This window comes from Cynoglossus semilaevis, chromosome 2 (assembly GCF_000523025.1).
Source record: "Cynoglossus semilaevis isolate Cse_v1.0 chromosome 2, Cse_v1.0, whole genome shotgun sequence".
Classification (NCBI taxonomy): domain Eukaryota; kingdom Metazoa; phylum Chordata; class Actinopteri; order Pleuronectiformes; family Cynoglossidae; genus Cynoglossus; species Cynoglossus semilaevis.
In genome coordinates, this window is record NC_024308.1 from 2,898,039 (window position 1) to 2,904,851 (window position 6,813).

At 37.0% G+C, this 6,813-nt stretch overlaps 1 protein-coding gene across 2 annotated transcripts in view; it reads right to left on the reverse strand.

Moving 5' to 3' along the window:
- LOC103393976 (nuclear receptor subfamily 5 group A member 2) overlaps positions 1-6,335 on the reverse strand; it is an 82,122-nt gene extending 75,787 nt beyond the window's left edge. For both annotated transcript variants that reach the window (XM_008331123.3, XM_008331108.3), the window contains exon 1: positions 6,193-6,335. The gene's annotated coding sequence lies outside the window, so the exon portion shown is untranslated. The remainder of the gene's footprint in view (positions 1-6,192) is intronic.
- Between the last annotated feature and the right edge of the window lie 478 nt (positions 6,336-6,813).

Sequence of the window (6,813 nt, forward strand, 5' to 3'; positions counted from 1 at the left end):
ATACACAGTCACAGACCCCTCCCTCTCCTTTTCCTCCCTCACACACATTAACACTGACTCTCTCACACACACACACACACCACCACATACACCAACGCATCAGCAAAGAGCGTTGCGGCTCTGCGGCCGACCACTACGTCCACAGGGGAGAAATCTTCAGCTCATTTCTGACCTGGGCTGCCGAGGTGTTAATTGCCCTCCTGAGTTGGCAGAATTTTCAGGGTAAAAGGTGCTATCCTTGATGGATCAGCACTGTTGCCACCAGTGAGTGATTCTTTCAACTCGGACATGCACGGTGCATATCTTATCTCTCATTAAATCCCACTGCAGGACGAAGGAGGAGGAGGAGGAGGACGATGGTGGTGGTGGTGGAGCTCAAACGCAGCGTTTTGATTTGTTTGCGTGAGGCATTAAGGCTATTTCAAACCACAAAACAATTAAATGTTTGTGTTTTTAACATCTTGATTCACTCGTAAGACATTTTGAACGCGTTCCAACCTGAACTACGGCCTTGACCCAACTCTTTTATTATTATCAGTCTCAAAAGTGAATTCTCTGAACATTACACTGCAAACTTCATTTGATTAGATTCCAGGTCCAGTCGTCAAGACAGCATTTAAATGAAATCAGTTAAAAAAAAAACAAAAACAAAACAACCTTTTATCAGAAACCATTGGTGACTGTTGTCTTTTGTCTCAATAAAGACAATAAAACAGTCCCAAATCTACACTGCGTTCATGCACACGTCCATATAAATACACTTCACATGTTGTTGCTGCTGTTTACTCGGTGAAAAACGGCTCATATTTTGAGGAATACAAGCGTTTTCATTTTTGTCAATACAGCAGACGGAGGCTGTTCATAAATCACCACAGGGCGATGACTCTGTTTAGTTTATTTGCTTTTACTGCCTCAGATTTTGGTCTCGGCCTCTGGGTCTTTATATGACAAACAATTTGGGCCGAAAGCAAACATTGGCAACACGAGGCAAACTGTCAGAGTGAAAGACGACGCAGCAGAATAATTTGCGCCACGTTCTCAAATAAATCCATTTCATGCCTGTTCTTTATTTGACACTGAAGTACCCAGTGTGTTTGATTATGATATCGTAATTCATTTGTATCATCAACAGCTAAAATGAACACATCTGTTACTGATTTTTCTTTTGTTTAGTATCAAAATATGAATAATGATTCATTATCTTTGATAAACTCTCACATTTCAAATTTCAAAAAAAGGTCAGCTGCACAGAAAATTCTCAGTAAATCTCAGTAAATAGTTTTTATTTTTTATTTCTGATTTTAAACAAAATTGTTCTGCAATAACAGAATTGACTGGTTTTTTCTGATTAAAAAACAATTGTTCTGCAATAACAGAATTGACTGCATTGTTATTTTAGTTTGAAACAATTCTGAAGTCTTTTTCCCCATTATAAAGTGCTTATTTCAAACACTTTAAAATATAAAGTACCCACTACAGATGATTACTTTTAAGGTATAGAATATTAAATTAGTGCATACAGTCTGAGCCAAACCTGAACTAATACTTGAGAAAAGCCTGAACCGGGCATTAAAAAAGCAATTATCTGGCTACAAAAAAAAAGAAAAAAAGAAAAAAGTGTTTATCAGTGAAAAGAACCGATGTTCAGCACCTTCAGACTGAAGAGGAATATACAAAAACACATACTGAACATCAAACTTCAGTTGCTCGTAAGAGACCAAGACAAAGATCGTGAATGCTGGTGGATGACAGACGTCCGTGCACGCACACACATACACAGCTGCAGCAGGGGGTCTGTGTGAACCAGTGCAGATATATAGCTGCAGGTTCATTCCCAGGCCCTGTGGGCTTGGTGGGACTTCACTTACTGGTTTCCAGGCCGTCTGTCTCCCCTGTCACCAGTTAAAAACCAAAAAAAAGGAACAATCCTGTAAAACACCTGTGCTACACATTCAGCACTGCACGGGTCAGTGATTACAATAATATTCCAGTCAGTCTATGTGGGTCTGCTGGGATCTCCGTACCAGTGGTTACTTCACATTTATTATACTGGTTACTTAAAAAAAAAAAAAAATTCAAATAAAGTTTGATTTTTTCTTTTTTGGGATTTTGTCATGCATAACATTTTGGTTGTCATTGACCAGACAGCATATGGGCGGCAGGTTTTATAACCCACCCATTCTCTACAGGCAGCATATTAACAGTTAAAAAAACACTGTATATGCAAAGATTAAAAAAAAAGACCTAAATGAAGTAAAATTACTTATTAACTTAACTTACAATAGAAAAATGAAATTTTAAACTGTACCTTTTAGAAAATCTAATTAAAAAATATTCATAATTTTCAATAAAAAAGGGGAAAAGTGCAACAGCCTTGTATTTATAAGACAAGAGAAGTGGTCTCGGTGAGGACTTTTTTTTTTTGAATACCTACCACAGACCCATAAATATAACCGATGCCTCCCTGTGACCTAACAGACGCCTCAGCTCTCTGTGTTAACGGCCTAATAATGGGCAGCGTTAAACACAACTGTCTCTATGTATAGTAACAACGTCACACCGACCGGAATTTTGTACTTTAAAAGTAAAACGAAAGGAATAATAAAATATAAAAATCATCGTCAGCAGAAATACATTTTTAAGACTCTCTGTTACTTTTACGAAGAAATTGAGTGAACAATGTTCAATTAATCTTTAAGATTATCTGTCTGAAATTGAGTGAACAATGTTCAATTAATATTAAAACAGTACTTTTCAACGGCTAAAATGCTAAAAAACAAAAAACTGACCTTATCACATTATTATTAGACTCTAGGATTAAAACAAATTACCTTATCGCATTATTATTAGACTCTAGGATTAAAACGACAATTTCAAAGTTTATTCAAACGATTGTTTCTCAAAAAAGTGTATTTTGAACATGAAGTAATGTTAGAAATTCAAAAAAGAAAGAGTGGTGGGACCGAGGATCAATGATCTTTACCAACACAAGACTGCCATCTATTGGCAGTAAGACCAAACACACCACAGCATCTTCTTTCATAGCGAGTGTTTTTGTTTGTATACCTGTCATTTGAACTCCATACAGTCATTTAAATTAAAGGGATATTCGTGTTGTTTTGATACAATATAAAAAAATTTGTTAAATTGCAAAGCTTTTTGTTTTCTTTGACACATCTACTTTCTTTGACACATACAGACACATCTGCATGGCAAATTACACAGTGGAATAAGTGTCAAGTTTAGTTTGCTTTCTGATTTTAACGCAGATAAAATTGAGGCCTAAAAATGGTTAAATGGAAAGAGAACATAATATATTGGAGCTGCCATAAAATCTTAGCGGTTGTGTTTGCAGAAGAGGACACCGTGGTAGACTCGAGTTTCTATTGGATGTATAACATTCAGTTTCTCCAAGTGTGGAGACATCTGTTGTTGGTCACTGCTATCGAGACAAACGCTAAAATTTTAGCTGAGTTTTGACGTTCCGAATATTTTATAATGCACCGCAGAGACATTAAAAAAGTAAAAATATCCATTTTACGACTTGGAAAACAATGATAAAGACTGGTTTGCATTTTCGGACAGCAGTGCAAATGAAAGGCTGACTGGACGAGTCACGTTGAGCGAATATGTCAGGATCCATAAAGAAGGGTGGTGGCTGTAACACTATACTGCTACTGTGGACGACCAAACCATGTGGACAGAGTCCGGCTGAAAGAACCGGAGGGACGATCTCTGAGCGCTGCAAGTTGGGAGGTTATGAAGGTGCTCTTCGTTTTATAGTTGTGTTCTCTAGAGGAGGATGAGGATGAGGATAGCTGCTCTTTGTTACACCTTTAAAAGCTGTGATTCCTACTGTTTTTATAACCTATTTCGAGGTCATTGTACCGTGTCCTGTGGAGCTAAGACGGAGCAAAAGTGTGTTTCTCTGACGCCATTATTTTAACCCCAAACCACATTTCTTTCACAGGTCGTCAACCTGCAGTCACATGGAATCTGGTCAAGAACTAAACTGTCAGACCAAAACACAGAGGTTTATAGAAAAAAAACCCACATTGATTTCTGATGCACATTTAAAACTTTAAGGACTGTATGTCTGTTACTGTTGACCACACATCAAAATAGTAAACTTTTTACACCATCACTTGAACTAAAGTCACCAGAATGACAAGAGAACAACTGACTAAACTGAGTATCACCCAGAAATCGTTCATATTAAAATATCAGTAACACGCACAATAATATAATCACAGTATTCCTGCTAACACGGAAAAGAAAACGAGAACTAAACACTCATTCATCCTTCTGAGAATCCTGTAGGGACCAGGAGCCAATCCCAGCATACCCTGGGTGAAGGCAGGGTACACATTGGGCGGTTTGCCACTACATTACTGCGCCACGTACAGTACAGAGACTAACAACCACTGACACACAGCTACCATCCATTCAGAGTGACAAATACACCTACTCCTGGATATTTCTGGAAACTAGAGTATCCACACACACACCAGAGGGAAACAGAACACCTCCAAGTTGGTTAGTCACCCTAAACCTGTCATGATGTGTTTAAATTTACCAATATTTTTTATATTTTGAAATAAGTCCTACACAAGGGAGTCATAGTTTATTCTAAAAAAAAAAAACATGATACATCTCCAGTCAGTAGTGTATGCTGAGTCCTTTCAGCTCTGGCAAACACACTTACACAAATACCAAAACGTGTACACACACAAACACACAGCTGACAAATGAGACGTGCCACAGTTGACCTCATCTGCAGGTCAGCGGCAGGTCAGACGCTCTTGGTGTCACTGTCGAGCCTTTCATTAAACTCTGCCATTTTTTTATTCTCCCTGTAATTAAATGTAGATCTGTGGTAATAAAAAGGCAGGTCACCAGGTGACACACAACATGAACGAGGGACTGATTTGAAAAAAGGTATCGAGGGGACTGTAAAAATATCAGTGTCAGCAGCTGCTCTACCACGATATCAGTATATATTTATATATCTATATTTATATAGATATATATAGATATATAAACACCTTTCATGTACAGTACTGTATTTAATTTTTAATTCAGAATTCTATTTACAATATAATACTATCTTTGTCTTTAAATGTGTGTTAAACTGTACAATAACTCATACAGGTGAGGCAACGACGTTTGTTTTGTTTTGCTAAAAGAAAATGCTAGTATTTTTACCTCTCCATGATACTATTGTCATTTTGCTACAGTTCTGCTAGTGTCCCACTGCAGCAACTCAGTTTATGCTGCCATCCTTATTCTCTAATCAGGTCTCCAGGGACTGAGGCCATCCTTTGGGGACGTGGGGAGATGGGGTGTTGGTGGGGGCACAGCCATAGAGCGATGGCAGCAGGTCAAATGACTCTGTGGCCCAGGAAGGCTATCATTTACCGTAATTTAGGTCCTGTCATGCTGAAGGAGAGGGAAGGTGAAGTGGCGTGGGGTGTCCTACACTCTTCAGTCCCTCGCCTGCTCTCACCTCTAATATCCGTTGGCTAAAGTGGAGGAAATATCCCAGCTACAACTGGATCTATCCTGTTTTTATGATGCAACTGAGAAGGTATTTTATTTTTAGGGAATTTATAAAATATTCCCTAAGATGTACATCACAATAATATCAATTACTTTTAGACAAATATACCCAAGCTTTCTGGTTATTTGTCACTCAGGACCAAAAACCTGAGTTTCAGTCTTTCTGAGACGTGAATAATGTGTTTATAGTTAATAAAATTCTCCCGCTGCTTTTTGCTGTTTTTCTTTAGGCCCCAGACTAATTTTCATACATTTGTTTCAACAATTTATCGAACTTTTCATTGCTGTATTCAAATCTATCTGGTTTATATAACGTCTTCCTCACAAAATACATCGTAGAGACCATAACGACATCTTGTGGTGAAAAGCGTGTCACAGCGTGCACAATCAAACGTATCACTGAAAGTTTGCATTGGATAAACTCTCTTTTTAAAAAACTTTTTTGAAACAAAAACAGGTAAACAATGTCAGTCAGTTGTATGGACTGGACCACGGTGAACCAGAGTCTGGTAAATAACACAGAAGACACAATTCTGACGATATTTTAAACGTAAACAAACTGGAGACGCAGTAACACAGCGAGCAAATATGTGACAGTTGAATTTAAAAAAAGGAAATGAAAACCAAACTCACCAATTAATGAACTCAAGAGGAGAAAATCCACAAATTGACGAAATGCACTGGGGAAAGTGACCAGAAAACACGTGTAAAAACCGACTACAAACAAATCAAGAGAGCCCGTGTGATGACGTCTCGGAAGTAATACCACATGTCAAAGACACAACAGGAAGCTGTTGAAAAAACAAACAAACTAAAAAAAACAAAAAAAAAAAAAAAAAGAATCAAAATAATACATTTTGACAGAGACGATGAAGGATCAAATGTCAATATAAGGTTTGGGGATTGTTTTTGTTTTTAATCAAATGTCATAAGGTTTGGGGATTGTTTTTGTTTTTTTTATGTTATTTCTATTTTTATTCTACAAAAATAAATTAAAATTAGACGGGTTTTTAAATATATATTTCTTTAAAATGGGAAAATTGGAAGTTACGTATTGGTACATTGATAGTAAGAAGATAAACTGGACTGTTTCCAGGTAAAAATTAGAACATTTAAAAAAATCACAATATTTTATCTATATTCAAAATAAACATTTTTTTTAAAAAATCACAATGTTTTATCTATATTCAAAATAAACATTTTTAAATGGATCCAAAAGTTTCAAAACAAAACAGGAAACACAACGGTAGCGGA